This window comes from Heliangelus exortis, chromosome 5 (assembly GCF_036169615.1).
Source record: "Heliangelus exortis chromosome 5, bHelExo1.hap1, whole genome shotgun sequence".
In the NCBI taxonomy this organism is placed as follows: domain Eukaryota; kingdom Metazoa; phylum Chordata; class Aves; order Apodiformes; family Trochilidae; genus Heliangelus; species Heliangelus exortis.
In genome coordinates, this window is record NC_092426.1 from 39,837,024 (window position 1) to 39,860,293 (window position 23,270).

Sequence of the window (23,270 nt, forward strand, 5' to 3'; positions counted from 1 at the left end):
AAGCACAGGGGTGCAGTGCTCTCTGGAAAACTGTGTGCTTCCCACTGTAGGTGAGCCATAAAGATGGGTCTGCTCTCTGGCTTGATGCTGTATCATAGACACACAGCCCTGACACCTTCTGTGAGGACAGGGCAGTGGCAGACGCTTCAGTAAAAATTCTGTGTTGGAATTAGGTGGCAATACTCAGCAGACAGGAAATAGCCTGTGCAGTTTCAAGGATAGGTTTGGATTCCTGCAGAACGCTCATGAGACTTTCTTCATAAACTTTGCAGGAGATTGAGGGAAAGATAATTGGTCCTCATTTTTGTTTCTTGTTATTTTTTTTTTTCTAGTTCCTGCAAGGAGAAATTGAGTGAGGAAAAGGAATAAGTATTACATGTCCTGTTCAATGACTCAACTTCTCTCAGACCCTGAGTGCCCTTAACAGTGAGTAGGCTTGGTTCTAGCCAAGCCTAGATGTCAACATTTCTTTTAGAGATTGTGCTTTAGTTTTTCTCACCTGGTGTTCTCCCCTACCTTTATCCCAGTGTTTTACTTGCGTTTGGGAGTACTGAACACATGCCCTTCCTTCTGAGGTTCTGGCAGGGGCAGGGCTGAGTGGGCCACTGGGCAGGACATAGGGAGGGGCCTTGCTAGAAAGGGAGAATGCTCTCATTCTGCAAAATGCCTTCTTGCTTTGAACTTAGTTACTGTATGTCTTGGAAAAGTGAAGTTTCTTTGTCTGGGTTGTTTCCCTTCAATCTATGCCCCTGTGCCACAGGTTCTGCTTTTGAAAGCAGCCCATTCACCACTCACCTGGGTCTATGGGTGAGGGGGAATTTCAGGCACTGCAGACTTCCTCCCTCATACCCTGGTAAAACCAGAGGCCACTCACAAGTTCCTCTCATTCCTCACCCTAAGGAACTCAGTGAGCAAACCGTATTAGAAATGGGATAAGATCAAGAACATGAAGGGAGATTAACTCTTGAAACCCCAAACTGAATTTCAGCAGTTTCAGTCAATCCATAAGCATTTTATTCAACCTAGAGAGAAGCAAGCTGCCAAACAGGCTGCTTCTGTCTGAGATGGTTCTCAAATCTCCCCTTGGATACGAGGGTGGAAGTGATCAGAAGCACATGAGGGAAAAGGAGAGAAGTAAAGAACAGCCCTGATGATAAAATTCAGTGCAAACAGAGAAGGGAGTGAACAATAGCATACACCAATCTTCAAGTGGGTAATTTGATAACGAGTGATAAAGTAATTGTGGAAATTGTGTGTCTATTAAAAAGGCTATTCAGAAAAAAGGAGATATGTTATCTGATTCATTGTACACTGAAAGATAGCTTAAACTTAAGCACCTACTGGAAGCTTAAAAATGCATTAAAAAATAAAGTGATTTACACAGAGAAGCTTCACATGCTGGAAGATATTTCTGCACTGTCTCTGAGCACAGGAAATTACCTAATAAGGGTGGATGTTGTGCATCAGCCAGACTGAACTCAGGGAATGCTAGATTACCAGCACTATCAACCATGCCTACCCTATGAGTAATCATAAACACACCAAGATTATCAATATAAATAATGAAATTGATTCTCTGTGTGATTAGTTAGAACTAAATAATATGCCATAAAGCTTGAGGACCAGCAGAAAATCCAGGAGTTGATTAAGTTCCCTAGGAAGGAGAGTATCTCCATAAATAGAGATGCTAAAAACAAAACAAAATGCTTATTTACACAATCATATTTGTACAGGAACATCACTAGTAACAATCTTGCTAAAATTCAATATATATTACTTCCTCACTGTTGCACATAGTTGGTGATTTATCCTATGTTTGTAGCCACAGAATCTTCTTATTCCTAAAGGAAGGCCTACCAGAGAATAAGCTTCTGGTCCATACCCTTGCACTATCTTATCAGCTGACTTATTTGCAGAAAACAAAATATTGTACAGTTGAGAACCAATTTTGAGAGGCATCTGGGATGAACTAGTCTGACCTTCCAAAAGGTTTTTGAAGTAGAAATTCCTTTCCGTGATGGGAGTTTGGAGAACTTGAGGAAAACCTGCTGAGTTGAAAGATTGAAGGTTGTTTCTGAAAATATTTAACATTCATATTAATCTGAGAGATTTTGCCTCCAAGCATCACCTGACTGTGTGCAGTTTTTTGAGACAGTTCTTCCCCTACCTCTACTCATTTATCCTTCAAGCTATTTCTAACCACAAACTATCAAAGCAAAAGGGTTTCAACTTGCAGCCACATCAGAGAGAGGTCCCGTTACCTCAAACCTTGTCTGGTGCTTGGAAGGTAATTTTTTGCCCTACTAAAACCACATGTAACATCACTCACCCCGAAGTGTTTTAATCAGAAATGGGTGTTTCTGATTCTGCTGCTAAGAAATAGACTCTTAGATTCTGCTACTGGGTTTTCATGTAACAGTGAGACAAGACCTCCAAGCATGGGGTTCCCTGGTATGTTCTCTCTTCTTCCCAAAGGCCTGTTTTCCAACTAACCTGTTTTATCTAGATGGAATATGGCTTGTGGGTCTTGCATACCACCCATTAACATTTAATATCCATTCAGGCAACATGGGTTAGTCCTACTAAGGGAGGCTGTGGGTCTGATTGTGGAACCCATGGGATCTGGAGCCTTCGAGCCCATTCATCTGCATTTAATTCTTTGTTACCTATCCTGATACCTCCTCCAGACATGAGGTGTGATATTTGTGTTGCATTTTTCCATAATGACACAGTAGGAGCCAGAAAATGGCTGCTGCTTACTGACTGGTAAGAATTTAACACTTCTTGTCACCTGGAACCTCACCTTAGGATCCTTCATGGCCTCCACTGAAACATGTGCTCCCCTTTCTACTGTGATAAGTTGTCACTCACCAATGTTCCTTTGTGCTACCCACAGGTTTATTGCCATGACTACATCTAAACAAAGACTTTTCCTCACTATGTGGGCATCCCCTCCTAGAGTTGATGCAGTTGGTGGCAAAAATTGCTTTAGACAGTTCAGCTTGCATGATCTCCTGAGTTTTGTGGAATAACCTCTGTACAAGGATTTTTGCCAGTGGGAAAGATCAGAGACAGGTCACGAAAACGTCACAGTCTTAACTAACTCCATTATGTTGGCAAAGATTTTAATTGATATCAGAATGAAGATAACCATTTTCTCTGGCAGAAAGAGGAGTAATTTGAGTCAGTACTAATGCAGAATCCTCATGGGTTTTTTAGGAACCATTATGATATGCAACCACATGCAGAAACAAAAAGCACTTAATTTCTCATCTTATTAGTAACTTTTAAACAGTTCCTAAAGCAGAACTCAGCAAAGATCTCCCTCTGGCAACTGATACAGCCTCAAGATTTGTTTACAGCTCAGCTGAATTTTACTGTTTACTGTATTTAGAAAAACTTGTTTCAGCTTTAAGGTTTGTTCAAATAGCTGTAAGATCTGATGTCAGTTTTTAATTATCATCTGCATTCTGCAGGCTTTTCAATGTACACATTCCTGCTGATTTCTAGTCATCCGGTCTCTCAAAACTTTTGTATAATTTTTAGCAATTACCATGGAACGGTGCTCTAATGCTATGCACTCTTGAACCTACCTCCAGTCTACACACTGTGTACAGTCAGGAGCACCAGTAAGGTGCAAGCAGAATTAGAATCATAGAATTGTCTGGGTTGCAAGGGACCTCAGAGATCATCAAGTCCAACCCTTGATCCACTCCCCCCGTGGTTCCCAGCCCATGGCACTGAGTGCCACATCCAGGCTCTTTTGAAATATCTCCAGGGATGGAGAATCCACCCCTTCCCTGGGCAGCCCATTCCAATGTCTGATCACCCTCTCCAGAAAGAAATTCTTTCTAATGTCCAACCTAAACCTCCCCTGGCACAACTTGAGACCTCTTGTGCCCTCTTGTCTTGCTGAGAGTTGCCTGGGAAAAGAGCCCAACCCCCCCCTGGCTCCAACCTCCTTTCAGGGAGTTGTAGAGAGTGATGAGGTCTCCCCTGAGCCTCCTCTTCTCCAGCCTCAACACCCCCAGCTCCCTCAGCCCTTCCTCACAGGACTTGTGCTGGATCCCTTCCCAGCCTCCTTGCTCTTCTCTGGACCTGCTCCAGCACCTCAATCTCCTTCCTGAGCTGAGGGGCCCAGAACTGGACACAGGACTCAAGCTGTGGCCTCCCCAGGGCTGAGCACAGGGGTAGAATCACTTCCTTGGACCTGCTGGCCACGCTGTTCCTGATCCAGGCCAGGATGCCATTGGCCTTCTTGGCTACCTGGGCACACTGCTGGCTCCTCTTCAGCTTCCTGGCAATCCAAACTCTGTCAGTCCAATTGTCTAACATCTCCTCATAGAGTTGTGCCTTCAACTTGCAGTCTAACTGGGGTCCCATACCCCCATATCAGATGCTCTGATGGTTAGAATTGAACTATGGGGGTGAGGTGTATCTGAGATATGGCTCAACAAGGGCCATCTCTCTCTTCTGTAGAAAACAGAAATGTTTCTGAAGGATGAAGGAGCATCTTGTGCTTCCTTTTGGGGAGTGCCACTTCAGACTGGCTTTAGTCTGATGCACATTTGCATCTCAGGCCTCATCTTCAGTTTCATCTGAAGAGAATCCAGTTTAGGTGCTCTAATGCTTATGCAAATTTGGTTTGGATAATATCAAATTGGTTTGGATATTAAGACAGCAATTCTTTTTGAGCACTCTGAGAGTGCAGCTATGCCTAGGAAGAAGTCTTGGTCTCCTCATGTAAATAATACTTTCCAGACTTGCATCTTATTTGGATTATATTTCTTAGTAATCTCTCAGAGTTCCAAAGAGAAAAAACATTATTCACAAATAAACACCTCTTTAGGTAGCCAGTGAGCTTACACCTGTGTTTCTTGTCCTGTTCTCCTTTCACAAAGACTTTTTGTATGGAATTTTGCATAAACAGAGGGACTGGTGTAGTAGAAGTCAGTGCTCTTTATAGATCCTCACAGTAGACACCTTGCTGTAGAAGGGCATGCGTGCAATCCTGCTGTCACTGCTGTCTGTGTATGGCTGGGCAGGTGTGTGTGCTTTGTGTATGGCACACTTTGTAGTATATTACCTATAGAAAGTTTTCCCTTACAGAAGCAGTTACTGATAAGGAAAGTTGGGTTTGAATTAATAAGGTTTCACTCTTCTGTAACCTTAGACCATCTTTACTGTATAACTCACAGGCAGTTTGATTCTTTGGTCTGTGTAAAGACTTCAGGCCTACTGAAGAAGTTGAGGATTTTTACTTGGTAGTAGTTGTTTTGCTCTGTGTTCTGGTATTATGGTATCTGTAAAGTTGTTCTGCTAACTATATGTGGGTCAGTACTTTATTTCCTCTGTCCTGTTCTCAAGACCTGGTTATTAGTCTTCTAATTTTGCAATCTTTTTTTAACACAAGCATTTTTCTCTACCTAAAGTCCAGCATTTGACTGTTCTGAGCCGTATTTAACTCTTTTTCTTGTGCCAGAAGTACCGTGTCAAACATTAAAAAATTAACTACTGTATTAAATTATACATTAAATGAACAAGTACTAAGGAGGACCTGTTGTGTGAAGGGTCTTAACAGGACTTCCAAACTTGTTCTTTTTGTGGTGATTGAGAGAAATACAGTGGAGAAATATGAAAGAGAGCATCTGAGAAGTATTTGGATCCCTCCTTACACTGGAGAAATGAGAGAAAGGAAAGAGAGTCTGAACACCAGAGAGGAGCCAGCCATAATTCAGGCCATGAGTGAGAGTTTAGGCAATGAAAGTGAAAAAATTTGATCTTACAGGTGTCCTACAAGAGGAAGCTGCACATCCTTGAAAAAGCCTGGCAGAGTGTAAGGGACAACACCTGAGTGACAGCTCTAGGGTAAGAACAGCTTTGCTTAAAGAAGGAGGTAGAGAGGAAGCAAAACAGAGAGGTTTTTGTTTTGACCATCTTATATCAATGGTAGCAGTGGAACAGTGTAAAGAATGCTACAGAGGGATGAGCTAAGAGGTCTATGTATATCTCAAAAAAATGAGAATAATCTTCCTATTTTAGGAGAAGAGACCTCCACAAATCTGACCAAGTTAACAGTGAGCCTCAAGTCTTGTGACAAAGATTTCAGTGCAGTGACAGAGGGGTGCAGAGGAGCAGAATGGTTTGGATGCTGAGTTCTTGTACGTTCCTGAAAGGGAAAAAGGGAGAGAAGAACTTCAGGTATCTTAGTTTGTAGGACTGGATCAATTGACAATAATTCCCAGAAGGAGTTAAACATTTTCTGGGGTTAAAGTGAATCAGAATCTGTCCACTGTGTGCTGGAAATTCCCTGAGTGATTTCAGTGGTCATTAAGAAAAGGGAAATGGTTCTTTTCTGAGTAGGAGATGGTGGGAGACAGGAGTAGACACCAAAACAGTGCCACAGGCAAGTATTTATAACTCAGCTGACTCTGTCCCCACATTACAGGATTCCTGCCAGCTGAGGAGGGGACAAACTTTTTTTCAAAGGCTTTATCTGTTGAGAAGGGTCTTTTTAGTAACCATTGTGACACATTGTGACAGATAACACAAGAGGCTGAGATAGTTACAGTTGTATTAGGAAGATTACCTTCAGTTATGTACAGCAAGGGCAAATATAGGTAAAGCTTCTGATAAAATGTGTTCTGCTGATAAATGGAGCTTCAGTTCTTCTGCAGTCACCTTATTCCCACTCCTGTTCCCCTGGCCTTACTCAAGTTTTGTCTCTTCAGTCACATACCTCTCCTTCACACAAAGTGTATTTAAAATTTAATTTGAGCGCTGAAATGTGTATTTTAAGCAGTGACTAATTTTAACATAGCTTACAGTTGCAGAATGCTATTTCCAGTGTTGTTTTAATTTAATTCAGTAATACAGAAATTAAATTTAGTTTTAACTAGTACAAATATAATGTTTAGACCAATATTTTCCAGTCATGGTTTAGTGACTTTTCAACTCATGGTTTGTAGGCCTCTGAATGTCCACAGAGTATTTCTGAGGGATCTGATAAACATGATATAGAACCCTTTTATCAATGGGCTGTGTAAATTGCATATATGTTTGTATTCAGATGGAAGCATTTTATAGATATGCAAGTTAAAAAGTTTTTGAGCACTGTAACCTAGAGGAACCTCTGCTTTATTTTCTTTGTGTAGCTTTTCATATGAGTACTGCTTGCCTCCAGCCAAGATGTAGCAGCCATCATCCCCTGGGCCCTAGCAGGCTGTAGAACTTGTGATGGGGTGAGAAGAAATATAACTTATCTGTCCCAAATTAGTTTCTCCATCAAAATTGTAGCAAGCAAGGGACAGGACTTGAGGAATAATGGTGCTGTTTATCTCACTGTCCCAACCCTCAGTGTCTTTGCAGTCCTGCTTCTGTTGTTGCTGACTTTCTATTAAACTCTCCTTGCTGCTATGGCTGCATGAAGCTTTTTCACTGTTTTGTTCCTAATCCTTAAGGTAATCATAATCTTTCTGGACAGCACTTTATTCACCCATCCACCTGGTCTCTGGTGCTAAAGACATCTGAGGTATTATAGAAGATTACTCCACTATTTAAGATCTCCTCAATATTGCTTTTTGCTTTACAGCTCCTGTTCTGGCCATTGCATCACTTTGCATGCTCAGTGCAGATTCCTGTCAGCCCAGAATAACCCAACTTTAGGGTTATTTAGTTTAACCATACTTTAACCTTCCAGAGGCCATCACTCCCATATGCCTTCTGCAGAAGTTCCTTCCTGCTTATTTATGGGAATGCATTTCCACTTTTAGTTTACGTTACATAACTCCATATGCTTAGTGAAAAATTCTGCTCTGTAATGAATTTTTTTTAATCTGCAGAGCTCTTTGAGTGTTTTGGAATGAAAATGATGGTGGTGGGTACAGAATTTAAAGCAAATCCGGTCTGCAATTAAACACCAAGCCACAGCAGTAGCTGCTGGACTCAGCTCACCATGTAGTTTCCAAACAAGCTGACAGCAGTAGGAATTGTGGTTTATAAAAAGCTGCTAGCAGTGCTGAGCTGGTGAAGAGAAAGAGGAAGCTACAACGGGAAAGAGAAAAAAAGCTCAACCAAAGGCAACTTCACTTCTCTGCCTTTACTGTTTTTTAAATAGATTTGGCTCGAAGTTGCTGTTGAGGGTGCTGTGAAGAACAGTGGCAACCTCACAAATGGGGAGCCCCACCAGATTTATCCCTTTCTGAACACCACCTGCAAACCATGTCCCAGTTCCAAAGGGCTTCTTGATGTTTTGGTGTGTGTATGTGAGAATCTGTGTCTGTACATAAATATGAATGTACACTGTGTTGCCAGAAATATTGCTCAATAGTGTGCCAGTAAATAAGCTTTTACTAGAACAGCTTTTGCCATTTTACTCCTCTTTTACATGACAGGTTGAGCTGTTCTCTTGAGATTGTTTCCTGACATTCCCATCCATTTCAGGCTGGGGGTTTCTCTTGCTTTTTCTTCTTGGCCTATTAAAAGTAAAAGATTGCTTCTTGTCCTCAAGCCAGCAGCAGTGGAAAATTATCAAAGGCACTATTGATTGTATTGATTGTATTGTCTTGTAGTGGGTGTTAGGACTATGGGAAGGAGCTCTTGAAGAGCTCATCTGGGGACTGAGGACTTCCTTTCACTTTGGGAAGGAAATCCAGGGGATCAGAGGATCTCTAGCCAGAAAGCCATACCTTAGGCCTTACTACAAGGGCCAAGTCAGGTGATGGGAGGTGAAGATGCATTAAAGGGAGAGTGTAACTGGAAAGCTAAACCCAGAAAGCAGAGGAATAGTGGTAGAAAGGATGATGATTAAAATTAGTTATATAGTCTCCTTTGTTTTGTGTCATTCTGGGGTCACAGCTTTGATTCTCTATATTCTCATTGAGATGGGATTAACTTTTTGCAGAGTTAGTCAGAAGGCTTCAGGAAGAGGAAGGCATTGGAGCAGGAAAGAAGTGAGGGGCTGAGCAGGTTAACAGCATTTTGTGTCCCACTGTGTAGCTAGCTCTGAAAGGACATGGCAGAGCCTCTCAGAACACAAAGAATCAGAACTACAACTGTACAAAATGTCATAAACTGCCCTAGGAAGAAGGCTGCCATTGGCATGACTTAGAAGAACTGGACATGATCTTTGAGGACAAACTGGACATGTTTAATCTGCAATCAACCTATGTTGCTGTATGGGTCACAACACTAACCAGCCCTTCCCTGGAAGTGGGAGGCAGAAGGCAACAAGAGCACGTGGATCCCATGACTTCCCAGCAGCTCGACTGCTGAGTGTATTGGCAAAGGATTTTTTAAGGACTCAGACCTTATAATAATGATTTATTTTCTTTTATCATTGACTCTTTGGCACCAAACCTATTATGCATATTTGCATGCAGTGCCTGGGATAGCAGAATATACAAAGGTGTTTGGGTGCCACTGTATTTAGCAAACAGCTCTGAGTTGGTATGGGATCTGCAGGAAAAAATCAGGATATTTTTTTTTTCTGAAACATTGACAACAAGCTTTCAAGACAGACAGTACTAAAATCACTTACTCTCACAGGTTACTTCCTAACCATGACAGGATGGCCTAATTCTTCTTCAGAATCTCCTTCAGAAAACATTCCCCATTTCTTTCCACTCTGCAGGGTATTTATATAGTCATTTTCCTGCAGGGTCCAGTTTCTTCAAATTTCATTAAAAACTGTGAAAAACCAAACAGAAAACATACCTTGGAAGTGTTTGTTGCTGAGCTTTGCTACTGTTTTGCAGTGGCTTTGGTTGTATCTTTCTGCAGCATAATCTTATGCTCCTATCTAGAAGCTTCTACACAGAAGAAGAGTAAAGAGGTTTCACCCAAGCTAGAAAGGTTTTTATTTGTTTCACTGGTTTCTTCTTACAGTGTTGAGAATGTATTACTTGTTCTCCTCATTTGATTAGGAAAGAAAGCTGAAGAGCAAGAGCTCTTTGAAAGTAATAGGGTTTTTTTTGCAGGCCTCTTACATAAGAACAGAAGCTCTTGTTCTTCCATTTAGTCCAAATTAAAGAACTTGTAGGCTTGATATACACCCATGGTCTTGCTCCTGAGCAGAGACAAGAGGTTACCTGGAAAATGAGAATTGGGAAAATTTTGAATTGGGATTGAGCCCAGCTCTGCAACTTTTCACAAATCAATTCTTTTATACAGTGAGATGAATTTGGTAAATTCTGGGAAATTCTGTCACTGCAACTTTTCCTCTTTAACAGACTGAAGATTTATCTAACTGATAGCTACCAGCTCAACCTGCTGTTCATGCCCACACCACCTGACCACCTGAAATGAAAACACTAACATTGCATGAAAGGACAGGACTGCCAACCAGGAGTGGGCTCTGCTGATAGTTATCTTCCTGGGAAAGAATGAGGCTTCAGATTGCCCAACACCACATGATTTCCCTACAGCTCCCACGCCCTGCACTTTGCTGGTGCTGTCCATTTGGGTGGTGATCTATCTCTGTTTTTATCAAACCTTGAAGAAGAGAAGAGTGTGATCCTTTTCGTTAACTTCTTCATGTTCTTGCTGCTGATAATGAGTGGATAAACAACTTTCATAATAACCCTGCACCCCCCACCTTGCAGTCTGACAGTTGACTTGATGGTTAGCCACGGACCTGTAGCAGTCTTGGGTAGCCAGCTTCCAGATAGCAGCCTGCCTTTCTGGTCAGCATGGGCTCTGTCTCTCGTGGGATGTGGTTCTGAAGGACTGGGCAGGTTTATCACACAGGTCTGTGAAGGCCTGCTTCCTCCTGCAGAAGTTTTGGAGCTGCTGTTGTACACCAGTAGCTGCAAAGTTAGGTGGCTTGATCATCTGTATTAGCTCAGTTCCAGAAAACACTGCTGGACATCTTGGGAAAGTTAGCATCATTCATCATGTCATAGAATCATAGAATGGGCTGGGTTGGAAGGGACCTCAGAGATCATCAAGTCCAACCCTTGATCCACTCCCGCTGCAGTTCCCAGCCCATGGCACTGAGTGCCACATCCAGGCTCTTTTGAAATATCTCCAGGGATGGAGAATCCACCCCTTCCCTGGGCAGCCCATCCCAATGTCTGATCACCCTCTCCAGAAAGAAATTCTTTCTCATGTCCAACCTAAACCTCCCCTGGCACAACTTGAGACCTCTTGTGCCCTCTTGTCTTGCTGAGAGTTGCCTGGGAAAAGAGCCCAACCCCCCCTGGCTCCAACCTCCTTTCAGGGAGTTGTAGAGAGTGATGTCATCCAAAATGATGGACAATGATACATCCACAGGTGATATATCCCTAGATTGTGTCTTTTTTACCACCCTTCACATCTTTTAGCATCACATTTCCTCTCCAGTTCCAAGACCTGTCTGCACCTCTCTCCACTGCTTCTCCATCTGGTGATCACCAGAGATGAGGTGATAAGGAATTAGTCTGTAAGCACCATGCTGGCTCCATATTGCTGCAGACTGAGTTGTGTGTCAGCTGGTCAGATGTATGTGATTGGGGACTGCAGTCATTCTGCTTTTAAATAAAGCAAAAATAGCCAAATTATCTTCTAATGCACCAGACGATTTATCAGAAGAGTTTTGCTCAGTGGTTATGGTACAGAAACCTGGATGTGCCTTTTCTCACTCTACTCTTTCTTATGCAAAGCCCTGGGTCCATGCAGCAAAGCAGCTTTGCAAAGGTGAGGGTGTCAGAAAGGAGTGTGAGTAAAGAAAGAGATGATTGAAGGTAGAGCCCCTGAGCCATGTGAGGAAGACATCTAACAGCATCTCCTCATTTCTTGTATTCTCCAGCAGCACCAGTGTCTTCATCCTATGAACTGGGAACCCAGGAACCCTACATTTTAAGGTCAGGGAGCTTCAGAATAAATCAGTGAGTGAAAAGAGGAGAAAGTGAAACAAATGCAGTGCAAGGAGAGGAACTCAAACTCTTTCATATTCACTTCTCTGTAAAAACTCAGGGCAGGCCCATGACAAGAGTTCAGAAAACAAAGAGACATTCACTGGTATTGAACATTGGTGTAAAACACAGCTGAAGATTAGGGGCAGCAGGCAAGAGCAGGAAGGTGTGAAGGTCCAGGAAGTGGACCATGGTGTGCAAATATTTGGGAGTGTTTTAGACAATATTGCTGTGTTTCCAACAGCTGCTCAAAACCAGAGGTAATGGAATATAGCAGCATTGGCTAGTATGTATGGTAAATGCACCCAGCACAATGTAACCTTCAGCTGGCTTGAACCTGTGGTCACTTTGAGGCATGAGATTTAGAAAATAAGATCAAGGAGTAACAGAGATATTTGGGTTAAATAATAGTCCCTGTTCCTCTCTGGGCTGGCTCCAAATGCCAGAAGTGACCATGCATACCTCCCCAGGAGGCTCCCACCAATTCTTCCTTACACCACTGCTCCTTTCAGCCTTAGGAGAGATTTTCTAGGTTCTGATTTTCTGTCTCCTTTTCATTTTCCATAGGTCTTGTGCCCAAATGTAGGTTTGGGCTGCTTTGGGTGATAGTGTAGCAAGGAATTAAAGCTTTAATGGTGAAAGAACTTGGGGAGCTTGGGTCTGAACTGAAACAGGTTAAAAACAGTTTACCAAAACCATCTAATGCTGTGGTGGATAACATAAAGCACAGAGACAAGACTAATACTTAATTCAGTAAGCTTAATACATGGTAAAGTGCACACTGTGTTTTCCATGCAAGATTTCTCAAGCATATTTATTAGAATATGTTGGCTAACAGGTGTTAGCCTCAGTGTTCTAGATACTCCAGGGCCTGATGTGAATCTGCAGCTCAAAGTATATTATGAATTTAACTGGTTGGGTTTTTTGTGTGTTTTTTTGTTTGTTTGTTTCTTGCTTGTTTGTTTTGCTTTTTTCTTTTTGGTTTTTTTTCTGTTGGGTCTTAGTTGTTTTTTTTCTCTTGCAAGCAGGTGCTTTAAATACTAATTTCAGTTTTGACAGCACCCTGCTCAGGGAAGTGTATGCTCTAATCCTGGTAGTATTGTAGTAATTTTTAAATAGGTCTGGAAATTGTCTCATATTGATATGAAAGTTTTAATAATAGTAAGCAGATAAAGTTATAACAGGATCCTACATCAGAGAACTTTTTTGGCAACTTCTTTCCCCTTCCTTTCCTGTCTTTTACCAGAAAGTTCCTTTCTTTTACCAACAAATTGAGTTTAGAGTATCCTTGAACCCTCCAGTGGTTTGAATGCTTGTTGGTCTAAAGTCTATGTAAAGGTAGATCTGTGCTTCAGGAGCCTTCCAGTCCACTCCTGTTACTGACTTCTGGTTGTATTAAAAAGTCTCATGATACTTTGTCCCTTTAATTAAGAGAAAATATTTCTTGTAGGATATATCTCAAAGAATGGAAATTAAGTGAAAAAAAAAAATCTTTTCCAAAAGTGGTATCATTGTTGAACTAATCTGTTGTGGTCTGGCCCTTGATTTTTTAATATTTTTTTTTTGTATTCTGGGCATTCCCCACCTTCTTCTCAACGCACAAGCAACCCAACACCAACAGAATTAGAGTTCCAGCTCTGGAAAGCTTTGGGATTTTCTGTGAGGATGGGCTGGTGATTCATTTTGAGCTCTCACAAGACAATCATGCAGCTGCCCCTGTTTCAAAATCAGCAGCCCCGCCAGCTCGGCTCCATCAGCCTTGAGAAAACAGGAAGCAGCAGGGCCCCCACAGGAAGCTCTGTGCTCTTACCCCCACCCCAGGACTGAGCTGCCCGGCCTATTGCAAAATGTTAACAGAACACTGAGGGGACACGGAGAAAGAGAGGAGGAATCTGCTGACTTTTGGGTGTCTCTGCCGTTCCTGGCTGCAGTTTCTCAGGCCTCTACCTAACCCAGTCACCAACACATCCGAAGCACTGCACCTCCTCTCCCCTCTCTGGGAGGTTGCTCTTAGCCAGAACAAAAAGATGCAGCTGTTATTTTTCTGCTAGATGTTTCATTTTTGTCCAATAAATGCAGGTTTGAGAATCTAGTCCTGGAAACCAAACTATTTGTAAATCCTTGCTAAAATATCTGAATTATTTGGTGAATGGTTAAAGGTTTTCCAAGCTGGAAAAAAGACTTTTCTACAGAAATCCAGTAAGAAGCTTGTTGTCTGGAGGGCTGAGGGGCTGCAAGATAGAACTAGAGAAGGTGGAGAGGACTGCACTTGGTTCCTCATGATTAACTATGCAGTCATTTCCCTGGCAACATGGAAGAAACGGGTGTTTCAGGGTGGAGATTTCTCTGCATAGCTTGTGATTTGGGGGGTTGTCATATTAAACAAGAAAATCTATTTCTCACTCTCATGCTTGCAGGGGCAGGACTGCAACAAAACACTTCAGAGGGTAGAGGTGCCTTCTGCAGGTAACAGGAGGAGCACAAGGGACTGCTTTAAGGAGGAAACACCATTCCTTGGGGATGTTGTGGGGCATGGAGTAGAAGTAGGAATGGCTGAAAGAGAACAGGATATTCCACAACAAGCAAAAGAGGCAAGATAGATACAAAAAAAGATTGGATACTGAAGGGGTTTTGTTGTATTTGGGTACTAACAGCATCTTGAAAACTTGTTCTGCAAAATCAAAGGTGAAAAAGAGCAAATTGATAGGCTGGACAATGGATGAGTAAAGTTTTAGTAAGGGCTTTTAAATTAAAAAAGTAGCATTTGTGAATTACAGAAGCTGCTGCAGAAGGGATATAATAATGAGAAGGCAAGGAGAGGATCAGGAAAGGAAGATGATGTTAGCTATTTAGACTGGATCTAGCTATTATTTTTCTGCTAGATGTTTTATTTGTCCAATAAATGCAGATTTGAGAATCTAGTCCTGGAAACCAAACTATTTTTAAATTCTTGCTAAAATATATCTGAATTTTTTTGTGAACAGTTTTGTCCAAGCTGGAAAAAAAATTGTTTCAGAATTAACAAAATTTGAAATGCAGAAGTATATAATTTTGGTTTGAAAGAAATGTTTCATTCAACTCACAATTAAATCTTGGGAGATTTATATTTTAATTTGAAATTTGAAAGAACTATTTAGAGTGAAAATTAGTTAATTAGTTCCCAAGCTCTCTTTTTCTTTTTTTTTTTTTTTTTTTTTTTTTTTCTTTTTTTTTAATTATTTATTCCCACAACTCCAGCCAAAGTGAGAAAAGCAGTCAGATTTCTGAAATCTGGTCTTCAGCATTACTGGAAGATGGAGAATATTAAGAGTTGTGTTGCAAGATTGCTGAAATGTAAAATACATTTTCACAGAGCGTAAATGTAAATTTGAAGCCAAAGTCACCAGAACATCAGACAAATATCCCTAGGAAGCTGACTTGATTTTTCTAAAGCAGCAAAATTGTGTGTAGAATCTTTAAGTGATGTTGACTGGACCTGGGTTACAGACAAATCTCTTATTCAGCAGAGTGGATAAATGCTTTATCTCATTGTTTCTCGTCATTAGCTCCCAGGTGTCTTCTTTCCCTGCCACAATTCACTTGATCTTACTCGGTGGCAAATGGAAATGGAGTTCTACCAAAAATAAATTTAATTTTATTACCTGCTGCTCTTACTATGGAGAGTCTTCTCTCCAGATTCCTGTTCTCCACATTGCTTAAGAATGGAGTGGCTAAGACTTTCGACACAGCTTACTTTTGAAAATACTTCATTTGAGATGGAAACTTAGTAATACTTCCTTTTGAAGTAACTCATTCTGTAGATATTGTTTCTGTTTTGCACAGTCAGTTACCAGCAACTTCAGTTTCTCTTGTACCTTTCCTCATTACATTAACTCTCCTAGCAGAGAGAAATCCTGATAAAGCTCATGGCTGTTTTCTTACCTGCCAGGAAATACATTTTCATCTCCAGTGTGCACAGACACCTGTGACATGACTGTTACAATAGTAGCACATCCATGCTCTCTTCATTTTGATCTAACACCTCTCTCTGCTGGTTATTCTGTCTGTTGCCTGTTTTCAAGGTTCTAAAAGTATTAACAAAATCACAATCTTTACTGGACAAAATAGTGCTCTGCTTTTCATGTCTTCCCTCCTGAAAACCATGCTACAGTTATCCTGTTCTCTTGGTGGCAGCAAAATCTATGCCTGATCCTGTTTGTTTCTAATAAAATGCCCCACCTCACACACAGATTTGCCAGGGAAGTTTTAATAAATTCTCTTTTCCTGTGGGCAAATCAGCTTATCCTTAAACTCCTAGTTATGCCTTATCACTCTGTGGCCCCATAAAAAAAATCACCAGCTCTTAAATTGCAGCTCTGCCTTCATTCTTGTCCCTTTGGGAATATTGTGCATGGACTTAAGGTTGGACTTGTGGGACCCTGTCTCCTGGCCATGTGAATGAGAAAAATAGCCTGTCCTGAGGAAGGAAGAGATTCTTATCGTGCCTGTTACTGTGAAAATCTGTCTTGGAAACTAAACATTCACAAACAAACTACTCCACCAGTTCTTCCTCATTTACTTTATTCAGCTTTGACTGCAACTCACAAGTTGCTTCCAGATGTTTTCCAGAGGTTTGATGATTCGTCTCAACCTGTTTCTAGCTTAATATTTTGAGGCTGATTTTTCCTTATGACTTGTCCAGTGTGAGCACTCTTAACTTCTGCAGATAAACTTTAAGTTCAGAGAGGAAACATCACACATTAGCATTAATTTTCATTATACTAAAACACAGAGACAATGAATATGATGGGGAAAACTGGAGGTTCTCAGCCCTTTTAAATTTTGTGTGCTTATTAGACTGGATCATTTCTACCTATTAGTGGTCTAAGATGCAGTATGAAAATAATCTAATGTGTGAGGCAAGAAATAGAAAGAAAGGGGTGCATTTCATGCAAATGAGCTCAGAAAGTGTTCAGGATTAGTTGCTTTTAAGTGCTTAGGAAGCTGAGAGATTTTTGTTATCAGAAAGACTTTTTCGTGCCTCTCAACCAACTTTTTGGTTGAGTTGACTTAGCCTTTAGCAAGTCGTGTTGGTACAAAACTGCCCTTAAAGCTAGGAAAAAACCCACTTTCTGTGAAGAGAGGTGCAGGTGGGACTGTATTGTGTGGGAGCAGCTTGGAAAATGGAAACCAGAAAGCAATGTTTATAATTCTCATGTGGGCATGATCAGTGGTTTGAAGAACAAAACCTGTCCTCCAGGGGACTGAGTTGGTTAGGTGTGATTACATTTCAGGCAGTTTTTTCTTGCTGTTTATCCAGAGAGAACTCTTTCAGAATGCCAAGCTGCTGATACCCCTCTTCCTGGGCAGTCTCTGATCTGGTTGCCAATAGAGAAGGCCTCAGGTGAGGACCATAAATCCATGGCTTTGTTCTCTGAAAGTCAGAGGCAGCTTTGTGTCTCCACTAGCCCTTCTATAATACAGGTTTCTGACTCCAAATCCATCTGTTTTGATTTTTATTTATTTTAATTCAAGAATTATTCTGCACACTTCATCCTGTCCCTTCATTTGTCCTCTTAGATTCTCTGTCAAGGTGATCACTGGGGTTATTCTGTATCTGCTGTACTATGAGCAGTCAGCAGCTTCTTCTAGCCCTTAGTACCATGATTTTGCTAAACTAGAACTCCATAGGACACATTCTGTGAAATACAGTTCAGGTTTATTCAGTTATTTTGTTGTTTGGTTGTAAGTATTAATTGCCAAAACTGACAAAAAACCTGACAGACCAAAGAAGAATTGAAGCAATGGAGAAAGAAAGTAAAATGAAGGGAAGGCTGAAAGCTCAAAACACAGTTTCATCACTTTCAGACTACCATATATTTTAGTCCATTAGTTTCATGATTCAACCCCAGGTCAAACCCTATTTTTTTTTATTAACTGAAGCATAATTTTGTTTTAATTCAAACTCTGACTCTGTTTACTGTTTCTACAGTGTGAAAGGGAAACAGTTTGTTCTCCCCCCACACTTAAAATTATAGAGCTAGAGTTACGTTCAGTATAGAGCTGGCCTGAGAATGAGACTTTTGTTGGCCTTCTTTGTGAAAATTTTTAGCAGTTTGAACCTTATTTAACATTTTACTTGTCCCAGGTTTCAATTTTGCAGATGCTCATAGTACTTTTTCCCCTTGAGCAGACAGCTGAGTCTGAATCAGGTAACAAAATAGTTGAACAAGGTTGTCAAAGGACAATGTTTGCTCTGCATTGGGCATTGCAAAGAGAGAGACTGCAGCTGCCTGTTAAACCCACACTTGTTTATTATGTAGCCCTAAGGAATGTAAGTACTTTCCTTACTGCATAAAACTTCAGAAGATCAGGTAGAAGATTTTCCTTAAGGTGGGTTAAGAGCCCCTTTGAGGAAATCAGCTCAGATCTTCCCTGATTTTTCAATGCCTTGTGTTTAGTTATTTTATTTTTTTGTTCCATTAAAGAGTTAAAGACTGATTTTGGTGCAGCATCTTCCCAATCCACTACTTCCAGTCTCTAGTCTTTAGAACCATCAGTCTTGTTCTTGATGATTATGTGCAATGAAGCTGGGCTTCATTTAGGATTTGCATTTCCTAGGAAGAAAAATAATTAGGGTTTGCATGAAAGGGAAAAAAGAAAAAGAAGAAAAAAGAAGAAAAAGGAAAAGAAAAAAAAGAAAAAAAATTATATATACAGCAACTATAAAATTTGTAGTCTGCATTTTTTCCAGTTGGTGATAAGCTTGACTGTATCTCTCCCCCACCCATGCAAACCCTGAGCTTTGTCTCTGCAGGTCACAAATGTCATGATTTTGCATTTCTGCCTGCCTGTGCTGGCTTGGGTTAAGTAAAGCAGTGGAGCTTTGCAGAGGAGGACAGCTGGGTGAGATGCTTTTTGCTCACTCGATTCTTCCTTTCTCTTTCAGAGTGAGTTGCACTAGTCCTTGTGGGAAGGAAGGAGAAGATGGCAGTTTTGCACAAACATTCTCAGTTACTGCTCTTTTCTCTGGCAATCTTGGCTTTTCCCCAAAGGCTTCTGTTTCTTCCAGCTCTTCTGATCCATTTTTTAGGTCACTTTCTCTCCTAAGTTTCTGAGTCCCAGCCAAGCACAGTCACTCTCTTTCAGTACAATGGAAAGTGAACCTTTGACCCATGCAGACCCTTTGGAACACCAAGGCGGTAACAGAGTACAAAAAGACATGGAGGTATGGCTACTGCTTGCCTCTGGTGGATGGATTTTATCAGAAAAGGTGCTGATTTGTATCACTCAGCCACACCAAGGTTATAGAGAGAGCAGCAAAGCCCCAGGAGCATAACAGTCGGTCTGCTCTTAACCTCAACCTTTATCTCTCAGAGCCAGCTTCCTTCCCACACCACAAGCACCACGTGTTGTTGTACACTGAAGCAACACCCAGCAACTGAGGTCTATCTGCCCAGAGAATGGAAAGGGAAAAGGGGGATGACCTGAACACAAGACGGGTGGGCAGCACAAGGACTAACAACTGTGGAGCAATGCTCTGAAAAACCAGTGCCAGTCACAGTGTGTGAGCTTTGGCGTGGTTGGGATGGACTTTTCATCAGTCACTTCTTTTTGTTTCAAGTTGTTACCTTCACTGCTGTGTGAATAGAAGGGAATTTGGCTACTGCTGAACAAAATGAGAGAAAACTGAAGGAATCAGAGGGTTGTAGCACCTGCTGCAACCTCCTGGAAGGCCCCTGTGACTAAACCTGGTGCCCCCTACAACTCCCCGGGGGGATACAGGCATTGTACCTGGAGGCTGGTGGCAGCTCCCACAAGTTTCTATCACTAAAAGGTCACATCCCCCCACATCTGGTTTGAAATGTATTGACCCCTGCAAATAAGCAGGGAGACTGACTGTACTCTTGTCTGCATTTTCTGTAAGTCATCTCTCCAGGGAGAAGAGCAGTGCTTACTAGAGGTCACAAGGAGTGAGGCCTTGAGTGAGTGATAAATCCCTGAACAGATGTGCCTGTAGAACAAAAAATTTTAAAAAGGTGTTTCTAAAGCCCAAGGGTAAAAATCTGAGTAAGAATGTGTTGATGTTTACTACTGAATTAGACAGAACAGGTATTTGGTTGTTGAAGTCTTCGTGATCAATATGTTGCAGAAATCAGAAGAGTATTTCTCACCCTTCCTCACCCTGATCTGCAACATAAAATGCTAAGTCGTTTATAAACATGAGATGGGGTAAGCAAAAAAACCCCAGAGACAGCTGCACAGCCCAGCAGCTGTGACACACACAGGAAATTTGGATGGAAAGAACCATTAGTGCATTGAGACCATCTCCTCGCCTGCTCGCAGGGCCAGCCCCCTTTCAGCAGACTGAAAAAGCAGCTCCATCATGAGAGATGTGGGTGGCATTAAGATTTGGGCTTCTTAAATAACCTCTCAGGGAAAAAGATCTTTCAGATATCAGTCCCTGCCTCACCTTTTCTAATCTGAACTTGTGTCTACCCTGAAACAGAAACAGGCCTATCCCCTATCTGTCAAATTGGAATTTTCCTCTGTATTATCCAAATAATGACTGTTCCTTTGTTGTTCTACAGCAGGTTCAGTTATGACAAAACCCACCCTAGGACAGGCATCTGATGACTAGGAACAGCTCTTTTGCTGCCAGGTTGTTGAGTGATGGATGTGTGTCTTTGATGTTAGAAGAAATAAATGGCAGGAAAGGCTGGACATGCCTCTGGGCCAACATGCACTGCTCCCATCAAGCCTCAAATATTACAGTTTTGCTTTGCAGACCATCTGCTTATCCCCTCAGTCTCCTGGGAATGGAAAGCATTAAATGGTTGATAAACACAAGTTCAGATTTTAGAGACTTTGTGACAAGCCTGTATGTGGATCCTCCTGATTTTCTGCTGATAATCTGACTACTTCTATATTAATTCTGAGGAAAAAAATCCAAAGCAAATGTTCCATTTGTAGCTGGATAGATTTCACAGCCATTGAGTGTTCAAGAATATTCTATCCAGAATGAAAACCTTTTATTTTATCTTACAAACTCACTGGATGGTACTCAGTGGAAGTTTTTTGAAGAGCCACAGCTGCAAAACAGCTAAGAGCACTGGCAAAATTAGAGCTCTGAAGTTTCGTCTGGCTCTTGAGCCCAGTCTATCTTCCCCATCTTGCCAAACATAGAAAACCATGTGTTTTCTGTCAGAGTCCTACAGCAAACCATGTGGAAAACAAAGAGCTATAAATAACTCCTCCCCAGCATGAAAGGTGACTAATCTGCTGCTTCCAATAATATAAGCCTCCAAACCCCAAAAAATTTTTCTTTGCCTTTACCTGTGCTTTAATTAAAGCCCCATTTCTGTGCTCCTCTCCTGATCACCTCTCTCTCGACATCCCATTCTACCACATTTTCCATCTTCAGATACTTGCAGATGTCCCTTTAGTTACCCATAACCTCCAAATTACTTTTCTGCAAAAGTAGATTTCATAAAATATTATGGAATTTCAGACACTAATCCAGGAGGCTCTGATCCACTGCTTGGGGTCTGGCTGGGTGTCATCCAGGCTATGGGGTTAATTTTCTGGCTCCTTGACTTGTTCTCTATGCTTTTATTTTCCCTGTCAGTCACGCTGGGGTATATGTCCAGTGCCTTCTTTGAAGTTAAATACTGTGTCTAAAGAAGCATGAAATGTTTTAAATATGTTGATCCTAAAAAAAAAAAAAAAAAAAAAAAAAAAGAGAGAGAGAGAAAAAGAATGTAGCACTAAGTACTGTTGTGCTGTTACTGCCTCAGAGAACAGTCAGCTGGAACTCTGCTATGGGGCTAAAACTCAATGCAGGCCTGGGAAACAAACACAGGGAAGGATTTCCTCATGTTGTCACTGCTGTCACTCACCCTGTATCTGTTGTGGAGCATAAATCACCCACTTGGGCTGGAGTTTGCCTGACACTGAATGGAAATATGGTGCCAAAAGTGGTGACATCTTTAGTAACAATTTCAGCAGCCTGTGACATTGTACCACAGCTCCATAAACCTCCACCTCAACATGGTACAGCAGGATGTTTTCTCCATGGTATTGGAATGGATAAATTTGAAAGATACATAGAGCACATGATAGGGAAATTTATGCAGAGTTTTAAGGTCTGTTTTTAACTAACCACTTAGTAATGACTGTGTAAGTATGTTTAATTTTGTGCTTTGTTTTAGTGTGCTGTGAGCCAAACAATCAGAGCTGAACTGAGCAAGTCAGATGATTTCATTAGAAATTCTTCACATGACCTAAGTCATACCATCAATTTAAGTCACTAGCCATATTTTTAAAATTCATCTTCTTTTGTCTCAAATAATTTCTCTATAGTTTCTATCATTCACTTGTTAGATGTGATTTTCAAAATATGCTACAGAATTTTTCTTACTCATATATCATTTCTCACTGCTGCTAAAATAACAACAGCAGTAACAACTTTGTAATGTGTTGAAAATATCTTTTTGTGTCATCCACAGTATTTCACAATTCCAGAGTAGTTTGTTATTTTTAATTTATAATGTGTCTTGATATTATTAGGGTGAGTCATAGTGGGGAAGACTTGTCAGCAAATGAAGAACTGAAATTTTAATTGCTTTTCCATATTTTCTTTTTGAGTACAGCTTTGTCTTTTTGTTAGCTGGTTGTAAAATAAGAATTTGGAAGAGAACAGAAAAGGAACACTATTCTAGTGAAAGAATTTACAGCTTTCTTTTCATTTGTGTATTTTCCTAGATTATTCTAACTGATGTCACAGTTTTAAACTGAGCTTCTGCAAGAGATCTATAGATCTACAGCTCTGTAGTTTGGATGTTTCCCACTCATCCTTTAGCCAGATGCAGTCTATGTATTAGTTTAAAGTCAAACCTCACAGAGCTGTGAAAATCTGACCTTGAAAAGCACTCATCATGATAATTTAAAATGCTTATGACTTTATGCATAGAAAATCTTGATCACGCTGAAGGGTTTTTGGATGGCTTGATAATAATCTCTTCCTTTCCTTGTGTTTTGCCAGGTGTCTCAGACTTCCTTTTTGATGTAACTTACCCTGGTTCCCTGTATAGTTTTAATATTTCATTTCTCTGTAACTTCTCGTTCTCTGGGCATCAGTGTCTCCCTGACTATAAGCTTGAGTCCCTCTGCCTCTTCCTTTCTGTGTCCTTCCTGCATCTTTCGGTGTTGTCTCATGCTTTCCCAATCATGGCATTCCATGCATCCCTTTCCAGGTACTACACCTCTTTCCTCAGCACTCTGGTGTGTTAGGAATCCAGTTTATTATAGAATCATAGAATCATTAAATGGGCTGGGTTGGAAGGGACCTCAGAGATCATCAAGTCCAACCCTTGATCCACTCCCCCCGTGGTTCCCAGC

The 23,270-nt window shown here is 41.1% G+C and overlaps 1 protein-coding gene across 3 annotated transcripts in view; it reads left to right on the plus strand.

The window, feature by feature from the left end:
• Positions 1 to 23,270, plus strand: part of SLC39A13 (solute carrier family 39 member 13) — a 65,320-nt gene that overhangs the window by 12,149 nt on the left and 29,901 nt on the right. For 2 of the 3 annotated variants that reach the window (XM_071744929.1, XM_071744925.1), the window contains exon 2: positions 333 to 426. The gene's annotated coding sequence lies outside the window, so the exon portion shown is untranslated. Of the gene's footprint in view, positions 1 to 34; positions 51 to 332; positions 427 to 23,270 lie in introns of those variants that run through there. The other variant, XM_071744927.1, reaches the window with a different exon arrangement.